Here is a 14,208-nt window from a genome sequence, read left to right on the forward strand (position 1 = left end):
GTAGTGACTTGGGACAAATTTGAGTCCAAGATTTAATACAGACTCCTCGTCTTTCGTCAATATCTTAGGGGATAGGTTTACTACCGTGGTTGGGCTCCCTACGATTTGTAATAGTCCCTCTGGTTCGCATCTCCCATTGTGGTTTGAACCTTCCTTTTGGTTGTGGACCTTTCTCTAAAAAAGAGACCTGTTTTTTATTAGTGTTGCCTCGTGTCTCTGATCCCGATGAATCGGACGATGAAGTCTCGGAGAAAGTTTTGAATCTATATCTAGATCTACCCTGGTAATTATATAGGGCCCCCCTGGAGTCTGGTTGCGTATAGTATTCGTCCTTTAGGAAGGGGTATGCCTTTTCCAGAGTGAATGACTTGGAATCTCTTTCGTATTGTGCAGTCTTGTTATTAATAGTGATGTCTTTAAATGATAAAATCTCTTTCTTGATTTTCTCTAAGAGAGCTTTAGCATCTGGGACTACCTCGCTATTTCTAATAGCTTGGGTTAGGTCCTCTATTTCTTGAAGTTCTTTAACACAGAGTCTTTGTGCTGTTTCTATTGTGTGTGCCATTAGATCACGGCTACACTTTGTATTTATACAGCTGAATCCTTTTCTGTATTCTACATCCTCTGTGAATATCACTGGTGTATTTTTAACTTGGAGCCCCCATGGCATTGTACCTCCCACCAGATGCTTTAGGAGGAAGTGGCCATGGAGCTCAGTCCTAATATGTTTCTTACTCAGTCTTACCAGTTTATCTGACTCGTTTTGCTGTTGGGCAGAAGTGCTTAATGTGACATTTACAAATGGGGAAGAGGCTATTAGGTTCTGTATATGGCTCTCAGTAAACGATAGAGTGTCTTTCTCAGCCATTCCTGGGGAGGACTCACAGCTCCCCACGTGATCAATTCAATCTATTGACAGAACGCGACAAGATCGGGTGCCCTTAAAACTCTCGCGGGTGTTCGCCCGCTCAAGACTTTTTGAAGTAAGGAGTTAGGTCCTGAGACATGCAGTTGGTTGGACCCTTATTACATTCCAACTATACACAAAATTAGCAGCTGCACATTTTCTTTTATGTCTCAAAATTGAGCAACGCAAACTAATATCAATTAAGTTTGTAAGGTACCATTTATTCATACCTTTTTATTTCATTGTTTTTAAATTATTTTCATTTTCATCAATATCTAAGAAAAAACACTATACACTTTAACACACAAATACATTACAAATCCACATATATACAATACGATTCCACAATACATATAAGTACAATTTATAGTCAATTTTCATCAGCAAACATCAATTATGGGGGGTGTTATTTAATAACACCAATGACAATACTACGTCGCGTTGCACTGAATAGTCCGTCTACCACAAGCTAATGTGAAACAAAAAATTCAGGAAACAAAAAGATTTCTCACGACCACAAATAAATTCATTGGTCTACTGGACATTCAAAGTCAATCTCTTTTCAATATGCCGACGCGTTTCGAACCCTATGACATCAGTTTTCGGGTTCTCATCAGGGCTTTGTCTTTTTTGTTTGTCTGTGAAATATACATAAAAAATAGCTTTGTTTTAGTTCTCTATCCTTCCTAATAGTTTTCCCATTTGTTTTTTGGCACTCAAAATTACCTGTTCTCCAGCTTTTGCCGGTCCACAGGGTCACTTAATATTTAGTCATTCTTCTGGCATGCTACCTACAATACAAGTGGGAAACATCATCACTACTTGTAGGGGCGAGTAGCTCGGTGCCCGAGATGTTTAAGCCGATCTTAGACATACCTGCACGTGCCTTCCGTTTAATGTAGACACTTTTTTATACTCGTTTGGGCTCGCACCTTGATCAATATCAATTTTGGTCATACAATCCTGCAAGCCACAAAGCATATTTTCAGTCTCTTATCATCGTTCTGTTCCGCACTCACTCGTGCTAGAAAAGGCATACCTGATTACTCTGTAAACGTGCATTCCACGCTTCTCGTCTAGTTTTTAAACCAGATTATGTAGCTTCCTCCACGAGGGGCCATTGTATTTTAAATTCCTATACGCAAACAGGGGTTGTTTTAGAAAAACGGATCTAATTACAAAGAATTTCCAACAAGTTCCTTAGTCAATTCGTGCATCTTACCTGTTCGTTTGGCAGACCGGGGACCACTGGTTCAATCTCTCGGTACGGCGGCCATCTTTTAGTGTATATTTATACTGGCTCAGATTGGATGTCAAACGTGGCGACCATCTTAGAATGTGGTCTACCGCGCATAGTCAATACAATGGGTTGCACTCGTGCCATCAGTAGGGACAGTTTGCGCTTATAATCTTGATATTTCGGACAGGACATTTAGCTCAGTCATTGCGCTATCAAACTTCAAAATTAAATACGCTTCCTTCTTTAACAGTGTTTTTTCTACATCGGCAGAACTTTTGGTCCCGATACCCATAAGTTGAGACAGATGGTATTAAGAAACTGGCATCTTTTGGAAAACTTAGAATGCCCTTTTCCTCGTCCCCTTTTCGCGTACTGGAAAAACAGAAACATCGGCCAACAGGTTGTGCGAGCCGATATAGCCTTGCCTAAAATGAAAAGCGACTTATTGTCACAATGGGGTATGAAACCCGTTGAAGGGCACCATAAGTGCGGAAATTGTGTTTTCTGTGCGAGTACGATCGAGGGCAAAGAGTTCCAACATAATAATGGAAAATGGAAACATGTTGGTTTCTCAAATTGTCGAACACGCAATGTTGTGTACATAATTATGCGCCCGTGTCCAAAACTCTATATTGGTAAAACCAATCAGCAAGTAAACACACGAATAACCCAGCATCGATCACGTATTAAGAACAAAGTCTTATCCGCACCGATGGTGGATCATTTCATGGATAAACAACATGGAGAAAATGACTTTAGATGGTCAGTATTGTTTACAATCAACCAACAACAGAGTTCTGCCGATGTAGAAAAAACACTGTTAAAGAAGGAAGCTGTAGTGAAGAAGGTCCACTCATGAAGGTAGTATTTCAAGATGATTTTATTCATGAAGATAACGGGTTGCAAGGTACAGGACATCATGTAGATATGTGGTAGATTAGAGCCCCACCAGGAGCTGCCTGTCAGCTGCTCAACCCATGACCAACTGTCACTCTGCCTCCCTCAGTCCCAACATTCCAAGGCATCATCAGACTCCAACATTCTAATGAGTCAGAGCACAGGCACTGGCAGAGCAGGGCTGGTAAAACACCTTACAGTATAATATGCAGGATACTACATATCCCCTTTCGTTCTAACAGAAGCATTAAACCACTACGTGAATAACAACTAGTGAGAGAGAACCAAGGAAGAGATAACAAGGAAGAAAAGCAGAGGAACAGAAACAATGACAAAGAAAGGTGTAAGCAAAGCAGCGTGAAGAGACAGGTGGAAGAAAATGAGGAGGAGGAAGAGAAGAGTAAAGCGGAAACCGATAGAGATAACAGACTCACGGATATAGAAAAGATGAGGGTAAAATGGGTAATCAGAAAATGGAAACAACAAGGGGCAGAAGAACTCACACGCACCAAGGACTGACCCCCGAACGCACCCACTGGCCAGGCAGGCAAGAAGGGAAGAAAGAACAAGGCACAACGGAGTATGGACACCAGCCTCCACACAGACACAGGAAAGCGAGGTAACAGATTTCCTCCAGAACAGGGAAGAAAAGAATCAAAGAAGGAACAAAAGAAGGCTGGAGAGACAACAAGAAATGTAGATCCAGAAACCAGGGATGACAAAGAGAATGACACCACGAGGAAAGCTGGATGAATAGGAAAACAGAGAAGAGGCAAAGTAGATACATACAGGATGACTACAACTTCTCTCTGTTTCCAATAACAGAATAAATACAATGTAAATGTAGCATTGCGTTATTCAATACCGCAACATTTCAAAATGTAAATAGACAATATCAGTCATAAGGACTAAAACCCCTGACCGTCCTCTACTCCTGTGTAAGAGTGTGAGGAGCACTGTAAATGGGACTGAAACCCATGTGACGTCCTATGTAGGGTGACCATGTAAATGTAAATTGGAATGTAATCCATAAGATACCCTGTGTGAGGGTGAAAAATGTAAATGGGACTGTGACCCATAATACGCCCTGTGTGAGGGTAAAAATGTATATGTAAATGGGACTGTAACCCATGAGACACCCAGTGAGAGGGTAAAAATGTAAATGGGACTGTAACCCATAAGACACCCTGTGTGAGGGTGAAAAATGTAAATGGGACTGTGACCCATACTACACCCTGTATGAGGGTAAAAATGTATAATGTAAATGGAACTGTAACCCATAACACGGTTCCCTATGTGAGGAGACTCGTGAAAAAGTAGATGGGACTGTGACCCTATCTACGGTGCCCTTGTAAGGCTAAAATTCGTATGTTACCTAAGTAGGCAAATGTATATGGGCAAATGGGGCTAGAACCCATTCCCATCCCTTTGAAGGGTAAAAATAATGTGAACAGGCACATATGTGTGGGCAAACGGGGGAACACCCATTCCCACCCCTCTGTAGGGAAATGTCTTTTGACATAAATAAAGATGCAAATACTGCATAGTTTTTTCCTCTTATTTTTTTTTGAGGATGCAAATGGGGCTAGAACCCATAGCTATCATTTTTCAATATAAAATAATGTGCCATCGTTTTTCACTAACCAATTTTAAACTTTTTTTTACTAGGTGTGTGTATCACTGTCATACTGTGACACAATCCAACATTTGTAAGAACAAACTAGAAGAGATAGCATACAGCAAATCTTGAAAAATAACAAGCACATGGACTGCCAGTTCAAATAAATGTCAAATCCCATCTTTGTAAACAAACAAAAAAAGAAGACTTGCCTCTATCCATATAGGGTGAAACTGCCTCTGGAAACTGACAGTTATGGGATTCATAGATGTGAGATGCTTATAAGGGCTATATAGACAAGACTTAAATGACGCATATCTGCAGGAATACACTTTCCTCTGAGGATTTAAGTTTCCAGCATGGGCAGAGAAATCAATGAATGCATCTGGAGCTTCAAATTGAAAGAGCTCAGTAGCGTAACAGAGTATTTCACCCCATCACATTAAAAACAGAGAGGCACATAAAAGGCACTATTTGAAGAAATCGTCAAGCTGCAGGACGTGATGTGAAGAATTGCTCCAAGCGTCTTCTTCATTGCTGGGATTGATAAAAAAAATAAACAAGGTTCACACTAAGAATCCGAAACTCCGGAGATTGTGTGCTGCCTGTAAAACAACAGGAAAGAACTCTGCTGCAATTCTGATGAGGGCACGCTGTGGAACGCAGTGCCGAGTGGCTCTCGTCCTTCAGCAGCTTTGAAAACTGCCTACCAACAATGACGATGACTCCGAGGCTCCACGCGACAAGGAATTCAGGTAATCTCGCGCTAGGTGCCACAGTTAAAACGTTAGAATTCCAAACCGTAAAGCAGCGGTTTAACTGCCAGAGAAACCGAGACTTTAAGCGCTAAACACCACAACTTCCAAGCGATGAGGAATAAAAGTCACACAAAGTATTTTCTTGAGTGAGAGGACGACGGAAATTAACCCCTCATGAACCACTAATGGTGAACTACATCACAGACAGTTGTAGGCGATCCTTTCTTGAGAACGACATGAACAGAGTCAAAAGTGTAAATTACCCTAAACGTTATCCCTCACTTAGTATACAGCAGTTTTTTTTTATTTTTTTATTTTTTGACTCCCAAGGACAGAAACACTGTAGGTGAAGTGATTCCAGCACGATGTATGAGGCAAAGGTTGAAGCCTTTACTCAGTGGTTGATGCCACCACAGAAATACGTCGTGAAACATCACAGCAGCCACACTAGTGCAACCCCATTCAAAAGTCATCAAAAGGTGCACAAGATCACACATTGCAGGGAGCAAGTGCTGAGGATCACACAGCTTTATGTAGTAAAAAGGAATATCGTTCAGCAGCCACATCTTACCGCTTTTTTTAAAATCAAGATGAAACAACCAGGTGTCTGTAAGTTGTAGAAAGCATGTGGCAGTGTAGCAGACTGAGATGGTAAAGCCAAAGTCAAAAGTATGTAATGTAGATATGCACAGCACGCCTTGGCTAGGGCTGGCCGATGCTGAGGCCACTGGTGGGGCTTAAAAGGCGTAGGGTTTTGTCCTTACTTGTTTCTTGTTGTCTTCTTTTTCTTTTCTTTTCTTTGAAGTTCTTGTTTCTTCCTTGCAGTTGTCTTCATTGTACTGTGTAGAAAACACTTTTTTCTTCTTTGCAATTTTTACCTTCTTGTGGATACCTCCTCTTCTGTAAATTGTGGTTGTTTCCACTGTAGTTTCTTTATTTGCGCCATCTCCGGGTCCACCTGTGTTCGCCAGGTACCTTAGATCCGCTTGTAGCTGTAGGTTCGTCACCGCGTCGCCAAAATATGTAGTGAAGAAGGTCAACTCATGAAGGTAGTATTTTAAGATGATTTTATTCATGAAGATAACAGGTTGCAAGGTACAGGACATCATGTAGATATGTGGTAGATTAGAGCCCCACCAGGAGCTGCCTGTCAGCTGCTCAACCCATGACCAACTGTCACTCTGCCTCCCTCAGTCCCAACATTCCGAGGCATCATCAGACTCCAACATTCTAATGAGTCAGAGCACAGGCACTGGCAGAGCAGGGCTGGTAAAACACCTTACAGTATAATATGCAGGATACTACAGAAGCGTATTTAATTTTGAAGTTGATAGCGCAATGACTGGGCTAAATGCCCTGTCCGAAATATCAAGATTATAAGCGCAAACTGTCCCTACTGATGGCACGAGTGCAACCCATTGTATTGACTATGCACGGTAGACCACATTCTAAGATGGCCGCCACGTTTGACATCCAATCTGAGCCAGTATAAATATACACTAAAAGATGGCCGCCGTACCGAGAGATTGAACCAGTGGTCCCCGGTCTGCCGAACAAACAGGTAAGATGCACGAATTGACTAAAGAACTTGTTGGAAATTCTTTGTAATTAGATCCGTTTTTCTAAAACAACCCCTGTTTGCGTATAGGAATTGAAAATACAATGGCCCCTCGTGGAGGAAGCTACATAATCTGGTTTAAAAACTAGACGAGAAGCCTGGAATGCACGTTTACAGAGTAATCAGGTATGCCTTTTCTAGCGCGAGTGAGTACGGAACAGAACGATGATAAGAGACTGAAAATATGCTTTGTGGCTTGCAGGATTGTATGACCAAAATTGATATCGATCAAGGTGCGAGCCCAAATGAGTATAAAGAAGTGTCTACATTAAATGGAAGACACGTGCAGGTATGTCTAAGATCGGCTTAAACATCTCGGGCACCGAGCTACTCGCCCCTACAAGTAGTGATGATGTTTCCCACTTGTATTGTAGGTAGCATGCCGGAAGAATGACTAAATATTAAGTGACCCTGTGGACCGGCAAAAGCTGGAGAACAGGTAATTTTGAGTGCCAAAAAACAAATGGAAAAACTATTAGGAAGGATAGAGAACTAAAACAAAGCTGTTTTTTATGTATATTTCACAGACAAACAAAAAAGACAAAGCCCTGATGAGAACCCGAAAACTGATGTCATAGGGTTCGAAACGCGCGGCATATTGAAAAGAAATTGACTTTGAATGTCCAGTAGACCAATGAATTTATTTGTGGTCGTGAGAAATCTTTTTGTTTCCTGAATTTTTTGTTTCACATTAGCTTGTGGCAGCCGGACTATTCAGTGCAACGCGACGTAGTATTGTCATTGGTGTTATTAAATAACACCACCCATAATTGTTGTTTGCTGATGAAAATTGACTAAAAATTGTACTTATATGTATTGTGGAATCGTATTGTATATATGTGGATTTGTAATGTATTTGTGTGTTAAAGTGTATAGTGGTTTTTTTTAGATATTGATGAAAATGAAAATAATTTAAAACAATGAAATAAAAAGGTATGAATAAATGGTACCTTACAAACTTAATTGATATTAGTTTGTGTTGCTCAATTTTGAGACATAAAAGAAAATGTGCAGCTGGTAATTTTGTGTATAGTTGGAATGTAATAAGGGTCCAACCAACTGCATGTCCCAGGACCTAACTCCTTACTTCAAAACGCTCCCAGAAGTGGCAGAAGCAGTGGCAACCGAAGACTATGTGAGGCTGGTCGTAGATATGTCGCAGCCTCTCCCCATCTCGTTGGAAGACGTCATTGCAGCCACCAGAGAAGATGACTGTCTTCAGCTGGAGATGCAAGCGCTCGCATCAGGAGACTGGAAACGTTTACAAAGCCCTTCACCACGTTGCACGGAGACCGTCCAGTCAAATCTGAAGGCCCTATACGTAGTCCGCCAGGAGCTCTCAGTGACCGAAGACGGCTGCCTTCTGAGAGGCCCCCACCTCGTACGGCCGGCAAGTCTGACCCACATAGCTGCCCTCCTAGCGCACAGAGCCCACCAAGGGACCGTCAAGTCAAAAAGTAGGCTTCGGAGCAAAGTGTGGTTTTCCGGCCTTGACCAGAAAGTGGAGGCAATCTTGAGACAATGCCCTGTCTGCCTGGTGACCAGCTTTCCAGATAAACCCGCACCGATCATCACTGAAACCACTCCCGGTGCCCTGTGGGAGAGAGTGAGTGTAGACTTTGGCAGTCTCCCTGGAGGCTCACACATGCTGGTGGTGGTAGATGATTTTTCATGGTACCCAGAAGTGGATATTGTGCCCACCACATCCGCGGAAGATGTGATTCCGAAACTGGAAATGATCATGGTGACACACGGGCTGTTCAAGAAAATTCACACTGACAATGGACCCCCATTTACTAGCGTAGAGCTGACCAGCTACCTAGCCTGCAATCACATCAAGCAACGCGTGCAGCCTGAGTCTGTTGCGGTCATACTAAGAGGCCCGGTGTCCATTGCACGACACCACAAAGGGGAGAGGATGTGGTCTCACGGCTAGACTGCCGACTTTGGAGCTGGGAAACTAAGGTTCGCGCTCGGGTCGACTCCACATCAGTGATTCTGGGCAAATCACTTAATGTCCCAGTGCCTACAAAAAAATGAATGTGTCCTTGTATAACGTAACTGGTGCTCATGTAAAGCGCTCAAATACCTTCGGGTCGAGTGTGCGCTATATTGTAGTATGTTTATCTAGGGACCTGTATCGATACTCCTATTTCTGACCCTTGTCCGGTCACTAATAGCCATACAACGGCACAGAAACCCGTTTCCAGATTAGGTCATAGCGCATGCTATCACATTAGGCAAGCACTATTCCTCCAGCCCCCCTAGAAAGCACACCGAGTTCTCAAAACAAACCAAACCTCCAGCAGACCTGGGAAATCCCCCACAGCTATTGTTTTGATTTAGTTCGAGAACTCCTATAAAGAATGTAAGAACGACCAGTTCTTATGACATCCTTAATGACGTCTTATGTCCATCCTTACGTCAAACTCGGCACCTTTCAGGTATAAATATACCGACGCTGCCCTAAGCAAAGACACGGTGGTGATGAGCTTGGAGCAGCGCTACTTGCAGAAGAGCCCAGCTGATGCAGGAAGCCCACGGACGCTGCCCCTCCCTTTTGACGCGCTGAGAAAGACGCTGCCTTTTCTCCTGCCGAGAAATCCAGCCTCCGGCGTTTCCGGCTTGCCCTCACGGGTAACTGGGATACCGAGTCCTGAGACAGAGATACCAGCCCTCCAGCCTTCTAAATCCCAGGTACTAAACTGACTAACCTCTTACAGAGAATTCTTGAGTCAGATTCTTGGCAAACCAAACTTAACTTAAACTGCTACTTATTTACTCCCGCCCACGTATTAGGCTTAGGTCAGGTACACCGGGGTAGGCGTAGTTAGAAGCACCAGTTGAGTACGATTAGTCAATGTATATATGTATGTATATCTTTTATCCATTTTAAGTATCATATGGCTAAGAAACCATATCAATGCTTTTACAGTATTATTTTATAATCCTGCTTTTACTATATGCACTTTACTTAACCATAAGTATTGCAATTGTAGCGATTCATTTCTCTTGTATGAGAACAGAGACTGATCAATAAATAACACCTTTTTATTGAACACGCCCGTCTCTACTTTTCTCTACAATCTGGTGAAACTAAGTATGCACGTATTGACTGAGTAAAATAGTTGTCTTTTGTTTTCACACAACTCTAGAGATATACTCTTGATTAGGGAGAGCAAAGTTGTCATGTTCTACGGTTGTCAGAAACTAAATCCCTTCTTGTCTATCCAGGGAGGTTAAACTCCTCCTTGCCTATTCGAGAAAGTTTCTAGTGAACTCTGAGCTAGCTGGCACACAAAACTTTAAGTCTAATATCGTCAGTAGAAGACCTAGTTAACCTCTGCCCTACGTCTATACTATTGAAGATATTATTCCAATGCGCAGAGCCTATTGGGAAAATAGGAACTACACTACATGGCGCCCAACGTTTGGTAAGGCGATAAATCTAACGCAAGGCATTAGAGTAACTCAGTCGTGCTTTTTCACACAGACCCTTTCTCCCGTAATACTCCAAAGACGTCTGGAGTGGGTCAAAGGTTAAATCCGTCACACTTAGTAGGAGGAGACTCCTATGTATAGTTTTTGGTTTATTCAACGTTGAAGGATACACTGTTCCAAAATATTGTGCATCTAATCTTTGTTTCCGTGGAAATCTGATCTACAATAAAAAACCCTTCCTGACAATAAAATGTCAGACGTTGAAGAAGAGAGGGAGACAGCTAGAATAGCGGCTCAACTCCTAGCAGATGACACAAGTCTCCTGCAAACTGACCCGGACGCAATACTCATCCCGGTCAGCATAAGAAAAACTATAACCTTAAAACTTATAGAAAATGGACTGACATCAAGAGGTGGTACAGTCATATTCGTAATTGAGGCACATGAATATCGGCAGACAGAGGTATTCTATTCATGGATAAACTTTCCAGCAGCAAACGCTGTAACAAAGGAATTCCACTATTACAAAATAGAGGAACCTCCGGATGAGTACACTCCTTTCGAGGAGGTGGAAATACCACTAAAATACCAAGAGCACCTGCTCTGGTTTAAAGGCGCCCTAAAACATAATGATCACATCACCAGGCTCGGTCCACTAGGTAGACCAGGAGCAACGTGGCCGGTTCTAGCCGGATACACACCACATCCAGACATTGAAAAAATGTCAATACCAGAACTTTTAGCACAGCTAAAACAACTGATTAAAATACACAGACAATTAGTCCAATATGTAATGCGGACTTCAACAGTCCAAACACCTATTAAAATTCCACAGCTGACCCCTCATAAGGGGAACACAAATAAAATCACACCACAGAACATACAGACCTGTCTAGGTAAAGTACCCATTAAACGGGAACAAATTCCATTCTGGTTAGCACAAAAAAATCACTCAAATAGAGGCGGTGTTTCCGGATACCACCCCTGTTGAGAAACACAGAATTCTGACTATCTGTCTTCCAATGGGAATCACACCACATGTGGAGGACTGTGACACTTGGGGCACAGTCTTTGCTTCCATTTATACAAAAACGCACGGTGTTCCGTCCATGGCGGTAATACCAGATGCGCTAAAACAGATTCAAAGCGAATACGGTCCAGAACCTGCCTTAACTCTGGGAATGAAATTACTGAAAGACTTCAAGCAGGTCTCGGCAATATTACTAGCAAACATAAAGGGGGAAGCAGCAAATGTGGCAATCCGCCAAAGGTTAAAAGAGACAGATATAGCAGACCAACCATTTGAACTTGCCAGAATCATAGAAAAATCCTATGAAGAACTAGGAAGAGATAGTTTGGGTGGGAAACCAGTGAAACCCCAACTAATTGAAAATCCTGAAAAGGTATTTATTAAAAATAATCTAAACACTCCAAAAAAAAGCTGGGATGGAAATAAACAATCCACTCCCAAAGAAAAAAGATTCCAGTCCAGAGGAAGGTCTCCTCGGCGGAGAGAAAGATCTCCGGACCAAGGACACAAGTCTCCCCAGAGGGAGCACTCTGAGAAAAGATACAACCTTAGAAGTAGGGATAATATGAAGAAACCTGATAGATATCAAGATATTGATACACGTCCCTCTCGATCTTTTCAGACTTCCTCGCAGAAATCGGAAAGAAGAGGACGGTCAGAACACAGGGAAGAGCACGTCAAGTCCAAAGACAAGGAACCTGCTCATCAAAATAAAAAGTTACAATTTCCAAAGAAGAAGGTAGCCAGTATTAAAGTAATCAAACATGCCAAGGATACTGAGGACACAGTTGAAAAACGAAGAGTGGGCTCAGACAATGCTAGACAGCGCAGCAGAAGTGAGCATAGCTCGCAAGATCCTGATGAATCATCTGGAGACAGTGGACACGAATGAATACATTCAGGTGGAAACTGCAGATACCAGAGTTAGCAAACCTCATAAAATATATGAAATAACATTGTGTATAGAGGGAGATAAGACTAGGAAAATAAGGGGTCTATATTGGGATAATCTCTCCAAGGGCTATGACATCCTTCTAGCTGAAAAAGATTGGCCACCAGAGTTTGTCAGGGAGTGCCCTCATGGCGAAGAAATAATTATGCCTGCCTTCTCAAATCATATTCCAATTCATAAAAAATATACACTTGCAAGAAAGTGGGAAGTAGCCCAGGCTCCTCCATTATATAAAAATCATGTGGGATGGGATGAGGACTCTCCTCCTCACAAAATCCAGTTAAAATCACAACCAACTGCACAGAGACAGTATCCAATTGAGCAAGAAGCTAAAAAACAGGTCAAGGAGATCTTAGATCAACTTGAATACCAGGGGGTGATTGAAACTTGCACTTCACAAATGAACAATCCTTTGTTTCCTGTCTCCAAGCCAGATCATTCATATCGTCTTGTTTTGGACTACAGACACTTAAACTCATGTTGCAAGACTTTTGCAGTACAAAACTCACACAGTGCAGCACTAATGAATAGCATAGTGCGCAAAAAATATAAAACAACATTAGACATCTCTAATGGATTCTTTTGTCAAAATATAGCACCAGAAAGCAGATATTTGACCGCTTTCTCAATAGATGGCACTCAGAAAAATTTCTGTCGTTTGCCACAGGGGTTCAAGAACAGCCCAGGATTATTCTCAGCGAGAGTAACAGAGTTACTACAAATATATGATGATGAGGCATTATCTTATGTCGATGACATCTATCTAACAGATGATGACTTGGATACTCACTTGAAGAGAGTGAACACCATAATACTTGGGTTCGCAGCAGAGGGTTACAAATTCAACTTCAAAAAGTCAAGAATTGCCCATCTAACAGTCCTGTTTTTAGGATATGAACTATCAAGTGAAGGCAAAAGCCTGGCTGACAATTTCCTAGAGAAATGTGCTGTAATCCAAGCACCAAGAACGCTGAAAAACTTACAATCAATTCTAGGTTTCCTAAATTTCGGAAGAACTTACATTCTAAATTATGCAGAGAGGGTTAAACCTCTCTATGACCTAATAAAACCAGATTTTAAAAGAATCAATTGGACTCAAAAACACACAGAAATTTTGAGATCATTGCAAACAGACATATTAGCTAAAACAAAATTGCAAACACGTGATAACACACGCAACCTTGTGATTCGAGTCATCCCAGGAAGATGCGGATTCACATACCTGACCTCTAATGAGGGAGAAACGGTACCAATAGCATACAAATCACATTTGTACACAGAAGCTGAAAAAACGTTCAGCATTGAGGAAAACATTGTTCATGCGGTTCAAACAGCTGTAGCAAGAGAAAAAAATCAAGCTGACGGCAGACGTATTACAGTCATAACAGCAGAATCAGCTTTTGAGGCATTAACAAGCCCGTGTAATCTAACTACCATGGCATTAAATCCAAAATGGTTACAATGGGAAAATTCCCTTGATACAGACAAAGTAAATTACTACTTTGGACCGAACATGAAAAAATTAAAAAATCTAGAATATGAAAGAGAATATCCTCTGCCAATCGACATTCTGCCCATACGACAGTACGCCTGTGTAATATATACAGACGGACATGCTCAACCCTCAGTTTGGGGAGAACAAGCATATAACGCCACATGCGAGATTATAAAAGAGGTGTGGCGCGGAGGTAAATTGAGACCTCTGTTTACGAAAACACACTCAGTGGAAAATAATTCAGAACAACAA

Source organism: Lissotriton helveticus, chromosome 2_1 (genome assembly GCF_964261635.1).
Source record: "Lissotriton helveticus chromosome 2_1, aLisHel1.1, whole genome shotgun sequence".
Lineage (NCBI taxonomy): Eukaryota > Metazoa > Chordata > Amphibia > Caudata > Salamandridae > Lissotriton > Lissotriton helveticus.